Source organism: Gorilla gorilla, chromosome 8 (assembly GCF_029281585.2).
Source record: "Gorilla gorilla gorilla isolate KB3781 chromosome 8, NHGRI_mGorGor1-v2.1_pri, whole genome shotgun sequence".
In the NCBI taxonomy this organism is placed as follows: Eukaryota; Metazoa; Chordata; class Mammalia; order Primates; family Hominidae; genus Gorilla; species Gorilla gorilla.
Genome location: NC_073232.2, coordinates 69,387,925 through 69,401,188, shown reverse-complemented (window position 1 = coordinate 69,401,188; position 13,264 = coordinate 69,387,925). Strand labels below are relative to the sequence as shown.

The 13,264-nt window shown below is 38.5% G+C and overlaps 1 protein-coding gene and 1 pseudogene across 1 annotated transcript in view; one reads left to right on the top strand and one right to left on the bottom strand.

Annotated features, from left to right (window-relative positions):
* LOC115933075 (poly(ADP-ribose) glycohydrolase-like) overlaps positions 1-13,264 on the bottom strand; it is a 110,228-nt gene that overhangs the window by 69,197 nt on the left and 27,767 nt on the right. The gene's annotated exons all lie outside the window — the stretch shown is intronic.
* On the top strand, positions 9,160-9,507 carry LOC115933076 (large ribosomal subunit protein eL33-like; annotated as a pseudogene).

Genomic DNA, 13,264 nt, shown 5'->3' with positions numbered 1-13,264 from the left:
ACAGTCACACTATTTTCCTACACAAACTTCATTAAACATGAAGAATAGAATTGTGTAGGTGTATAAAACATGAAGGAAGTTCTTCTTTAAACAGTATTTATTGCACAATCATATCGATTTTCATGCTAATAATAAACAGCAGAATTCTTACTTTAGAAAAGACAAAACATAATAATACACCCTCATTATCCTATGCCTCCAAAGAATTTACTTCTCAGTACTATTATGGGAAATGATTATTCCTTAGGAAATAAACCCACACTGGCACAAGATGCTCTGACATGTCTTTCCTATTTCTCACTTCTATTACTGTACGACTACATGACCATATCCATCAATCACTTTTGTAAACACCACCAAACCACATTGCTATTATGTCCAAGCCAATGGATACTTTCAATACCACATAGTCACATTATTATCCATCTTTATAGACAGGCAGTAAAACTCAACATGACAAAATTTCAGAGAAACAGCTAATGGTGATATAAGTTTTCTAGCCCTAGAAGTAAAATGGATGTAATTTGTCCAAGAAATACAGGTGAGCAATAACTTCAATATTTTATTATAGTTTATACTTTTAAATAATTAGCAGGTTTTTTCAACTCTAAGAAGTACCCTGGAAAATACTTATTTCTCAGTAATATATATTTTTAAGAGATGGGGGTCTCACTTTGTCACCCAGGCTGGAGTGCACTGGTGTGATCATAGCTCACTGCCACCTCGAACTCTTGGGCTCAAGGGATCCTCCTGCCTCGGCCTCCCAAGTAGCTGGGACTACAGATGCATGCTACCACACCCAGCTAATTTTTAAAAAAATTTTTGTAGCGATGGGGTCTCACCATCTTGCCCGGGCTGGTCTTGAACTCCTGGGCTCAAGCAATCATCCCACCTCAGCCTCCCAAAGTGCTAGAATTACAAGCATGAACCACCACACCCAGACTTAAGTAATTTTTATGGTAGTTCAATGACAGCTTAGCACACTCACAGCACTATTATAAAATGTGCCATGCAAATCAAGTAACGTGCATACATACGTATTATAGTGCTTAATTCTTAATTTAATTAAGTTATCCAGTATGAAATAATAATATTATAGTCTGAACTTCACTCTTATTAAGGATGAAACAAAACTAATTTTCCTAAAAGGCTTGAGGATACTCTCTGGAAGTGCACTCTTTGGAGAAAGAATAAAAATGCAAATACATTCGTAGTTAAAACAAATGCTATTACAATGAAAATATCTTTATTAAAAATGGACAAGTTCTACTCAACAACTCAATTATTTGAAGTAATATCCAATCTAAAAAAATTCAAAATGCAGTCAAACAATGTTGAGAAATCTCAGAAGTCCCTGTGAGCAGGTTTCCCAGTAGAAGGATGTCAGATGCAGAAGGATCCTTAGGGATGACCTAGTACATTTCTATTCAGTCTAACTTTCTGCAATGATGAAAATGTTCTATATCTGTGCTGTCCAGGATGGCAGCCGGCAGCCACATGTGGCATTTGAAATGTGGCTACTGTGACTGAAGAACTGAATTTTAAATTTTATTTCATTGTAATTCATTTCTATTTAAATAGCCTATGTGGATAGTAGCTAGTGTTTGGACTCCACAGATGTAGTCTTTCTTGATATGCTACTCCAATGAAACAGTCACCAGGGCAACCGAAAGAAGATTCAGGGGTTTTCAGACATATGTAGATACAACTACAGATGATTAAATCTGTAGCTTTTTGTTTAGAGGTTCTAAAATACACCTAATTTTATTCAACTGCATCAGGCTACTTTTGGTAACTCCAATTCATTTTAAAAGAAGGATGAAAATGGTCAAATATTCCTCTTGAAGTAATTTTGGTTTTATAGCCCATATAAAAATGAAGGCATATGAGGACCGATGTGGCACGTAGCTGTATCACATAAAACATTAAGAGGTCAGGTTCAATCTATCATCTAAGGCATTCATCCTCCTTTTGCATGCAGGGAATTAACGAGGTAAATGGGCCCCTGAAGCGTGAACTTACGGAGCTCAGAAATCCAAGAAAGAGAACAGCCTCTCCCTTCTACTGAATTCTAGTCACGTATTGCTACTTAGTTCAAACACATATTGAACACCCACTTTGTCCAGGACATTAGATTGAGCACTGTGAAAAATAAACACCAAGACAAACAATACAAGGTGCCTGTCCTCTAGAAACTTACTACTTTTTAGGGTAAAAATGCTACACAACAACTATAAAGCCTGGGCACAGTGGTTCATGCTTGTAATCTCAGCACTCTGGGAGGCCAAAGCGGGAGGATTGCTTAAGGGCAAGTGTTTAAGACCAGCTTGGGCAACATAGTGAGACTCGGTCTCCACGAAAAAAAATTTTTTTTTTTTTGAGACGGAGTCTCACTCTGTCGCCAGACTGGAGTGCAATGGCGCGATCTCGGCTCACTGCAACCTCTGCCTCCCGGGTTCAAGTGATTCTCCTGCCTCAGCCTCCAGAGAAGCTGCAACTTACGTGCCACCACGCCCAGCTAATTTTTTATTTTTAGTAGAGACAGGGTTTCACCATGTTCGTCAGGATGGTCTCGATCTCTTGACCCCGTGATCTGCTTGCCTCAGCCTCCCGAAGTGCTGGGATTACAGGCGTGAGAGCCACCATGCCCGGCCAAAAAAACTTTTACTTAGGTAGGTGTGGTGGTATGGACCTATAGTCCCAGCTACCCTGGAAGCTGAGGTAGAAGGATCTTGCTTAAGCATAGGAATTTGAGGTTGCGATGAGCCATGATTCTGGCACTGCACTCCAGCCTGGAGGACAGAGCAAAGCCCTGTCTCTGGAAAAAAAATAAACAAAAAAGACTATAGTAAAGGTTATGCATACTGGCCTTACCTTTTCTCTCTACCAATCACCAGTCGCAAATGGTCAACTATCACCTTACACAAAATAATTCCTAAATCTCTCGGTAAGTGATTGTGGTTCAAGGCCCACATTTTTGTGTGCTGGACTACTCTCCCTGAATATCCTGAACTCAGTTCAAGAAACATTAACTGTGCATTAGCCATGGGCTAGAAAATAGTAAGATGCCCTGGAAAAATTGGGCCTCACAAATATTCAGACATTTCGTGGCTATATGATGCCTAATGTAACAAGCACGTGGAGTTGTGCACAGGTACTACTGTGAGCACACAGAGGAGTTTTTAGTAGAGGCTGAGAGGACAAAAAAGGATACTCAGAGGAGATAAAAACTGAGCTGAGTCTTGAAGGCTGGATTAAGAGGCAGGCAAACACCATGACAGAGAACCACAAGTAATTTAGAGTCATTAGACCATCAGGTTTGGAGCAGGAAAAGTGGCATGAAATGATGCCAGAGAGGTGGGCAGAGGCAAGGTCATGGAATGCCATAAATATCACTAATAGAGTTGAAAAGAGATGAAATGCCATGGAAGGTTTTAAGATCTATGCTTCAGATAGCTCACTGTGTGTAAGCAGCATGAAGGATGGATTTGAAGGGATCAACTGCACACAGGGGTCGGCTAGGTGACTGTTACAATATACTAGCTGAGTCATGACGATGGTATGGAGGAGACAAGTGTAACAGAAATAGAGCCGAAACTCAAGAAGTATTTAGGAAGTAAAATTATGACATCATACTGTAAGATGAGGAAATGGTAGATGAGCAGAAAAAGGTGGCTGAGGCAGAATAGGGCAGCTAAAATGATTAACAAGTTCTGGCTTGAGTGAATGAATAGATAAATGGTGGAATCATTCACTGACAGAATGTGGAAGAGTGGTGACAAGGCTAGTTTTAGGTACTTGTGGAATATCCAGGTGAATAAATCCAATAGTCAATTAGAAGATGGCAGAGAGAAAGAGCAAAAGAAAAAAGATTTGCATATAACCTGCATTAAGTGGTATTGAAAGTTCTCACTATGTTAAGTACTAGGAACATAACAAAGAACAAATCACAGCCTCATACAAGGAAGCTTATAGAAGATGACAGTAAAACATCAATTACAGAACTTCGAGTGGTAATGATGTGTCAAGGTAGGTTCATCAACTGTAGCAAATGAACCACTCCGGTGGGGGATGTTGATAATGGGGGACGGTGTGCATGCCTGGGAGTGGGGGATATATGAGAAATCAATGTATTTTGCTATGAATCTAAAACTGCTCTAAAAAAAGAAAGTCTAGGTCAGGCACGATAGCTCATGCCTGTAATCCCAGCACTTTGGGAGGCCCAACGTGGGCAGATCACCTGAGGTCAGGGATTTGAGACCAGCCTGGCCAACATGGTGAAACCCCATCTCTACTAAAAATATAAAAATTAGCCAGGCAAGGTGGTGCGTGCCTGTAATCCCAGCTACTCAGGAGGCTGAGGCAGGAGAATCGCTTGAACCCAGGAGGCGGAGGTTGCAGTGAGCCAAGATCATGCCACTGTACTCCAATCTGGGCAACAGACCAAGAGAACATCTCAAAAATAAATAAATAAATAAATAAATAAAGTCAATTGCAGAAGTGATAGTCATGCTGAACACTAAAAGTCAAGCAAGCACTAACCAGGCAGCAGGGAAAGAGGGACAAGGCCAGAAAAGAAACAGTGACATATGTATCCTAAAGTATAATTGTTTTGGACATGCTGCCCTTGAGGAATGGAATAAGACGAGCTTTTCCTTTGAGATAACAAGAAAGAGAAGCATGAGGTATGTTGAAACCCTTAAAATAAAGAAACTTAAAGAATTTACCTTTTAGATGTCCTCAAATCTCTCTGAGAGGTATTAAGTAGGAGCAGACTGATAGTGGAATGTCAGTAAATGTTACAAAACAATGAAAAGGTTTGGAATCCTAGAGTAATAAGGAAATACATAAAAGATGGCAACAGGAAACAAAGGCCTAGTTAAGATCGAATAACATGAACTCTTAGCAAGGCCTATCAGTAAGATTTGTTATTCCCTCTCTCCCTCCTTCCCTCTCTCCTCTCGCCCTTTATTTCTTCCTCCTTCCCTTCCTTCCCTGTTACAACTGTGCTCTGCAAAGTGTGCTCCATGGAATACTTGCTACAAAGGAAGTCAAAAGCTGTTACATGGAAGCTGTTCATAAATAAGTTTGAAAAAAAGAGGTTTAATTAAATAAAGCTAAGCATGTTTCTTTACTGTAAGACTCCTCAGAGCTATTCCCAGAAGGAGGATATAATACGCAGTACATTCCCCCACCTTAACTATTAACCCTTTACTTACGAAGTGTTAATATTTGCGTAATACAACCTGGGACACAGTGGACCAGAAGAAAAGGGATGAAAGCAGTGGAGACTCAAAAAACAGAAAGCACAGTAGGAATAAGGGAGTAGAAAACTAGGAGGCTGTGGTGGGAGAAGAATTCTGAGCTCATGGCTTTAGAGAAGGAGCTGGCCCAGGGGATAATCACGTCCAAGCTCTGGTCATTTGTGGTCACATGGGTTAATAAAGTAGAAGGTCTCACACACAGACTTGGGTTTGACTAGTAAATGGTTCATCAACATGAATATCAACTGAACCGAAGTTGCCCAAGGTGATGCCAAGTAACAGGAGAGAGGAAAAGAGGTGTCAAAGATGGGCAGATAACAAGAATGGGAAGAGGGAATATAACCAGATGGCAAAGGATTCAAAGGAACGAAGACTGTTGGAAGCTGGTAGGTGCTTTCCCTGAGGCTGTGATGCTGCTTTTTTTTTTTTTTTTTTTTTTTTTTTCCAGTAGAAACAGGGTTTCACCATGTTGGTCAGGCTGGTCTCAAACTCCTGACCTCAAGTGATCTGTCCGCCTCAGCCTCCCAAAGTATTGGGATTACAGGCGTGAGCCACATGCCCAGCCATGTGGTTCTAAATGATGCCAGATCTAAGGCTATGGGCCATTAAGGCCGCCTTTTGCTAGAGGGTTTTCTTCTTCTTTCTACCTTGAATTCAAATCTTTGAACTTATTGGGCCTCCCTAGCTTTACTCAATTAGTTTTTATGATGAATCTTCCCATTTCCCTAGCCATTTTCAATTGACCTAATGTTTGGGTAGTATGTTTAATCTGATTCAGCTTCTTTCCTAGGTGCTATGTCAAAGACCAACTCTGACAGCATGTGCCACAGTCCATAGATAAAAATGAGATGTCACGTAGTTACTTAAACTCCCTAAACCTTGGTTTTCCATTCTTCATTTGTAAAACAGAAATATTAATATCATCTAACTCATGAGGTGGTTGTTAGAATTAAATCAGATAAAGCATACTGCTGACACTATAGTTGGTACATAGAAAACTCTCAGTAATAAGCACTACCACCTCCATCGCCAAAGATAACCAAATAAGATGATCCAGCAAACACAAAGGAGATATGTACAGGGAGGATCTTGTAGAAGAGGTGAGTCTGGGATGAGACAGGCCTATGCCTGCAACAGATAGAAGTGTCCAAGAGAAGTGAGGCTGGAATAGTCTGCAACTTAAGCAGCAGGCATGGAAGAAGGAAAGGATTACAAAGGGAGACAGGAGCCAACTATCAGGAAAGAGGCTATGCATATGGTTACTTAAGGCAGTGAGCAGTTCCAACATTGCACTCCCAGTGGAAGATGCCCTTTGTTTATCTTAGAGCTAGGCTTCTCAGGACTGAGGCAGATTAGACCAAGAGCAAGACCTCAATACATATCACTTTGGAGTTCACTTGAAAATATTCCATATTTCATTATGCTGGAAATGGCCCTTGCGGCAGAAAATGTCTTTTTGTAACACTTTTCATGTAATCAAAGAGCATTTGTGGTGACAAGGCACTCTGTCACTCAGCTTACTAAAAACTTCGTTAACACACTATAAAGAAAAATTATTTAGCCAGCTTAGAATCTCACAGACTCTTGTAGTAAATCATTACCTGTCATTATCATCACAATAAATCGAGGATGAGTATTTTTCTCTACTAGTACTAATAGTAAAATAAGGAGAAAGACCATTGGCTCAGTCTTTGGTAAACCACAGCACTAACAGCACCCCCTCATATAAAAGGACCAATGGACCTATTTAGTCTTTGATGAGCAAGTTTACCGCTTGTTTAGATAGGCTACACACTGAAACAATACATAAATTTGAAAAACAGATCTAACGTTCTGTTTTTATTTACTCATTATTTTTACCTTCAGATAAAAATACTACAATAGCCCTTCCAGGGTTAAATATGAAATGTTACATGTAGATAAGTGTTCAAAGCATACTCAAAAGGACTATAGAATTTATTTTTATGAGTAGGAACATAAGAAGAATAAATGCAAATTAACAGGAATTATAAATCAAGGCATCATGTTTAACTGTGTTAATAAAATACAAACAAAACAAAACAAAACCCAAAACACTTCAGAGCTAGCTGATAGAGATATAAATCATGGGCAAGATTAAAACACAGAATTATTTTCACTCCTCTAACAGTAGATTTTTGGATAATGAAATCAACACCACAGCAACATTTAAAAAGAATAACTTCCACTGCTATTTGACCCAAATGAAGGGTTAGAGTTATAGGACAAACTAAGTACTAGCTTAATTTCATTATTAGAATATAAGAGAAAGTCTACTGAATGAATTTTCACTTTTGAGTATCTATAACTTCTAACCTCTTTGTCCACCACATAAATAAATACAATCCAGATAGTGTTTTGCAAACACAAAATAACAACTCTAACTTCATCAGTGATCTAGTGCATAGAGGGCTCAACTAAGACTGATATTCCATGGTAACTCATCAAGTTTATAAAAGCAAAGTGCCTAGTTCCAATTGGAGTAATCTGTCCTTTGGGATATGCACTATTTAGAAATCATAAATCATAAATATGAAACCCTCAACATATGTCCCAATTCAAAAGCACTCATTAACCAAACCAAGGAGAGAAATTCCACATATTCCATACAAATCTAAAAGTCACAATTGATCTGTTTCAATATTTTAGTGATTCTGATTAGCTCCCTTTTGGCTCCTATAATTCTCACGAATTAAATTGAGCTGTAAAGTAATGCAGACCTTATGATTCCAGAGACTGTGAGTCACCAAGGGAAGAGGTCCAAAAAGGTTAAATTTCCACTGAACTCCAAATCAGAGGTTCGAAAGCTAGAGAGATAAAGACATTAGCTGTAGTCTTATGAAACATTTAAGGCTGCTTTCATTTGACTAGGAGTTTGGTACAGGCTCTTTGTGACAAATATAACAAAGACACTTGATATTTTTTAAGCTTTGAAGAAAATCCCAGAAAACAGATTATCTACGAAGAATGTTAAATGAAGCTAAGTAATAATGTGTTTATATACATTCAGAAACTTACTTCAGTGTTATCAAAAAACCAAACCAAACCAAAACAAAAAATGACCACCAAAAGGCTATCATGGAAGGAGGCCACATTCCTTCAGTTACTGAATAACGAAATCTGTTGTGATTTAAAACGGTAGTTATAACAATTTACCGCCTTAGGTCAGCTTTTCCCAAACTATTCTAAAAAGCACTAACCCTCCATGAAATGTTTATAGACAGTCTGGGGATAAAGGGGTGGGGATAGGAGGAATGAAGAGAGAAGAAAAATCCTCTAACAATATTTTTGTTCTAAAATTTTTAATACACAAAAATACTGAGTATATTTGATACAGTTAAAATTACCATGAGATAAGCTACTCATAATAGCATGCCACACCTCAGAAAGCCAGGATGTCCACAGTATACCACATATGCATGAATGCATTGATGCTCAAGTGATGCATAAACATACAACTATTGTGTTTTACGTTATTGAATCATAGCTGATTTGTGCTGTGATTTTTGCCTAATAATTTCAACATATATTTTAACTTTTTATTATATAAGAAAGGCATAAATCAAAACTTAATTTCTTCCAGCCATTACTTTGTGTATGTGAAATAACTTTTTGTAATCTATTTTAATACAAGTTTATGTTCTTTTTTCTGAGTTTCTACTGATGCTCTGTCAATACATTACCATTTTTAAAGTTTTCCATAATCACAAGTTCAAAAACTGTTATTTTAGCTAAACACAGGTATAATAATACATGCCTCAATTTTGGAGACAATGAATTATGTTGTACCTGTTTTTAAAATTTTAAATGGCCTTTCTCTTTCTGCCAACTTGGAGCCTGTGGAGGGCTGCTGGGAACAGGAATACTAAAAGGAAGTATGTCTGGAAGGCTGTGGTCCAAGGCCATTTTTGCTGAGTATAAGTGGGGTCTCCAGAACCAAAGACAGCACACAGCTCTTTTTAAAATAGAAGGTGCTTATCCCCAAAATGAAACAGAATTCTATTCGGGCATAAGATGTGCTTATATATACAAAACAAAGAACAACAAAGTGACTCCTGGTGGCAGACCAAACAAAACCAGAGTAATCTAGGGAAAGGTAACTTGGTCCCAGGGAAATAGTGGCATGGTTCACGCCAAATTCTGAAGCAATCTTCCTGCTAAGGCCACTGGACACAGAATCTGTGTGATGCTGTACCCCTCAAGCATTTACATTAATGAAAAGTAAATAAATAAAAGTGGATTTGTGCTCTTGGAAAAAAAAAAGTAAAAAAAAATTTAAATGACAGAAGCAGTTCTGAAGAAAAAGACAGATATAATAACATGATCAACTTAATTTGCATCATTCAAAACTCAATATGATGTCCCATTTACCTTTTAAATTAAGTAGCACATAAATAAAAATGCAAGTTCAATACTAATAGAATTACACACTCTTATTTACAGTGATAGAGGCTTAAAACAGTCTTTCTCTGACAAGTCATAGGACAAGAGCTGATAGGAGAATGCGTAGTCGATATTTTAATAACTACAGCGAAGACAAAAGATGCACAATTTCTAAGTTGCAATAATCTATTTTGTATGTATGATTTGAAGTAAAGACTTTATGCTATATATCTATATTTAAATTGTGGTTTACAAAGAGAAACATATTACTCACCTCATCACAGCAACAAAATCATTCTAAAGTCTAGGTTTTTCATTTTTTACTTTTAAATGTCCTCTCATTCTTGTACTCCTATCTCTCACTCTCTACCTTTACCAGCCACAGATGCAAAAAACAAAAGCAAAACCAAAACCACTTCATTTTGTTATTTATGACAGCCTTCATGGAAAAACCAATGGAAGGATGAAACGAAAGGCTTATACATTTCTATCTTTTCAATTCCAGACATAAAACTCAACATGGAAAGGAAGATGAAATAGTCACTAAAATCCTTAGGCTTCCTTTCAACAATTAATCCATTTTCTTAAGAAGTTTGCTACATAAATCAATTGCAGATTTAAAGCTCTTTATAATAACATTTTATACTTACTGTGAATATTCAAAAAGTACATAAAAATATATATGTATAGTCTAATGAATAAATATAAAACAAATATCCAAGTCCAGAAATAGAAGCCAACATTGCAGACACAGTAGAAACCCCCTTAAAAATACGTCCCCCATGCCGTTCTTCAGTTACTACAGCTTTAATGTAAATTTCACAAGTTAACACACTATAAGTGAAATGAAACAGTGCCACAGGTGTTGTAAAAGAGGAGTATTTGGCTGGGCACGGTGGCTCATACCTGTAATCCCAGCACTTTCGGAGGCCAAGGTGGGTGGATCACCTGAGGTCAGGAGTTCGAGACCAGCCTGACCAAGATGGTGAAACCCTGTCTCTACTAAAAATACAAAAATTAGCCTGGCATGGTGGTGGGTGCCTGTAATTCCAGCTACTCAGGAGGCTGAGGCGGGAGAATCACTTGTACCTGAGAGGCAGAGGTTGCAGTGGGCCGAGATTGTGCCACTCCACTCCAACCTGAGTGACAGAGAAAGACTCTGTCTCAAAAAAAAAAAAAAAAAGAGAGAAGTATTTAAAAATTCCTCCAAGATGCATTGATAGAGGACTTTTATAACATATAGAACATTTTGTTCAACTTTCCAGTGAAAAATGCCAGGAGTAAGTATATTGATTCATTTAGAATATAAATTACAGAAGTGTTTGAATTTAATTTTGTGAAACACCACACAGGAGGGCCATAAAACACAGATTGTGTGTTTGTAGCACTTCCAGCAGCTAGCAGTGAGGAAGACCAATATTAGCCCTGAAGTTGCAGAAAACACTAAATAACAGCCATTTCGACTCAGTAGCACCTAAATATATAATTATAAATAACAAATTAACAGATTGGTCTCTGTGATCTTTGCTGGTTTCTGAAAAACTAATAAAAGCTTAGGTAACACTCCTTACTTCCATTCCAGTAGAGGTGCTCACACACCAGGGTGGGCTTCTGGGCACCTTACCTCTTGTGCTAGAGACCAGAATGTAGGTAATTACAGTACCATGGATTCACAATGACTGTTGACATGAACTCCTCTTGTTGTAAGGTAGTTTGGGTTACAAAATCCTTTACTTACAGAATTAATCAAAGAAAGGTTTTAAGGAGATAAATATCAACAGCTTCAAAATAAATGTAACTGCAAAATATTAATCTTAATACGATGTCAAATTTAATTCTTTTCCTTAATAAAACAAGCCACTCAGAGTTCAATGTGACATTTAAGTAAAGAATTTCCAAATTCTGGCTGGGAGCAGCTGCTCACACCTGTAATCCCAACACTTTTGGAGGCCGAGGTGTGCAGATCACTTGAGGTCAGGAGTTCGAGACCAGCCTGGCCAATATAGTGAAACCCTGTCTCTACCAAAAATCCAAAAATTAGCCAGGTGTGGTGGTGCATGCCTGTAGTCCCAGCTACTCAGGAGGCTGAGGCACAAGAACTGCTTGAACCTGGGAGGTGGAGGTTACAATGAGCCGAGATCATGCCATTGCACTCCAGCCTGGGCAATAGAGTGAGATACTGTCTCAAAACAACAAAAAATTAGAAAATAAAAATTGAAAATATTGCCAAACCCTGCTAATAAACAATGTTTAAGGACCCTTAGTTTAAGGCTGAGCGCGGTGGCTCATGCCTGTAATCCCAGCACTTTGGGAGGCCGAGGCAGGCGGATCACGAGGTCAAGAGATCGAGACCATCATGGCCAACATGGTGAAACCCAGTCTCTAATAAAAATACAAAAATCAGCTGGGTGTGGTGGCGCACGTCTGTAGTCCCAGCTACTCGGGAAGCTGAGGCAGGCGAATGGCTTGAACCCAGGAGGTGGAGGTTGCAGTGAGCCGAGATTACCCCACTGCATTCCAGTCTGGTGACAGAGCTGGAATCCATCTCGAAAATAAAGAACGCTTTATAGGCCAGGCACAGTGGCTCATGCCTATAATCCCAGCACTTTGGGAGGCTGAGGAGCGAAGATTGCTTGAGCCCAAGAGTTCAAGACCAGCCTGGGTAACAATGGTGAAACCCTATCTCTACAAAAAAATACAAAAAACTAGCCAGGTGTGGTAGCACATGCCTGTAGTCCCAGCTAAACGGGAGGCTAAAGTGGGAGGATGTATACAGCCCCGGAGGTTGAGGCTGCAGTGAGCTGTGACAGCACCACTGCACTATAGCCTGGCTTTAAATAAAAAAATAAAAGAACCCTTTATAAACAAGCATTCCTAGTACAGAACATAAGACACTGAAAATGCAAACCAAATATAATTTGTTTTCAACTTAAAACCAAACCAAACAATTGTTTCCCTTGCACTAAAAATCTTTTCTTCCACCAATCCCACCTATATAGGTATGTCTGACACTTACTTCTCACTAACCACTGCAAGCGTGGGCAATGTTGTCCCTGAGGGTCATGACTTGCTAAAGTTCTAGAATAATATCTGGAGATTTGATGGATAGAAAAATAAACAAGTGTATTAAACATCCAAGGTATTTTGTTAAGTACACTGATAATGACAGAATAGCAAACAATCACAGGGAGAACCACCTTCAAATCTCTAGATAAGCTTTACACAAATTTTTTCAAATCTCCAACAAACACAGGAATGGATGAGCAGACAATTTATCAATTTGATGGAATATTATTGCAACCATTAAGGCTAAACATTATAAAGTTATATAACACAGAAAATTTTATAATACAGCAAAAATTTTAAACATACATTTATATCTAGCTATAAGACATCATATATATGGGCAAAGACTTAAAAAGAATACAATAAGAAATGAATACTTAGTGTAGTTGTGGGGACTTCTCCAACCCTCCATATGTTTACAAAGTAAATACAAATCAGAAGGTCTGGTTGGGGGCGGTGGCTCACACCTGTAATCCCAGCACTCTGGGAGGCTGAGTTGGGTGGATCACTTAAGGTCAGGAATTTGGGACCAG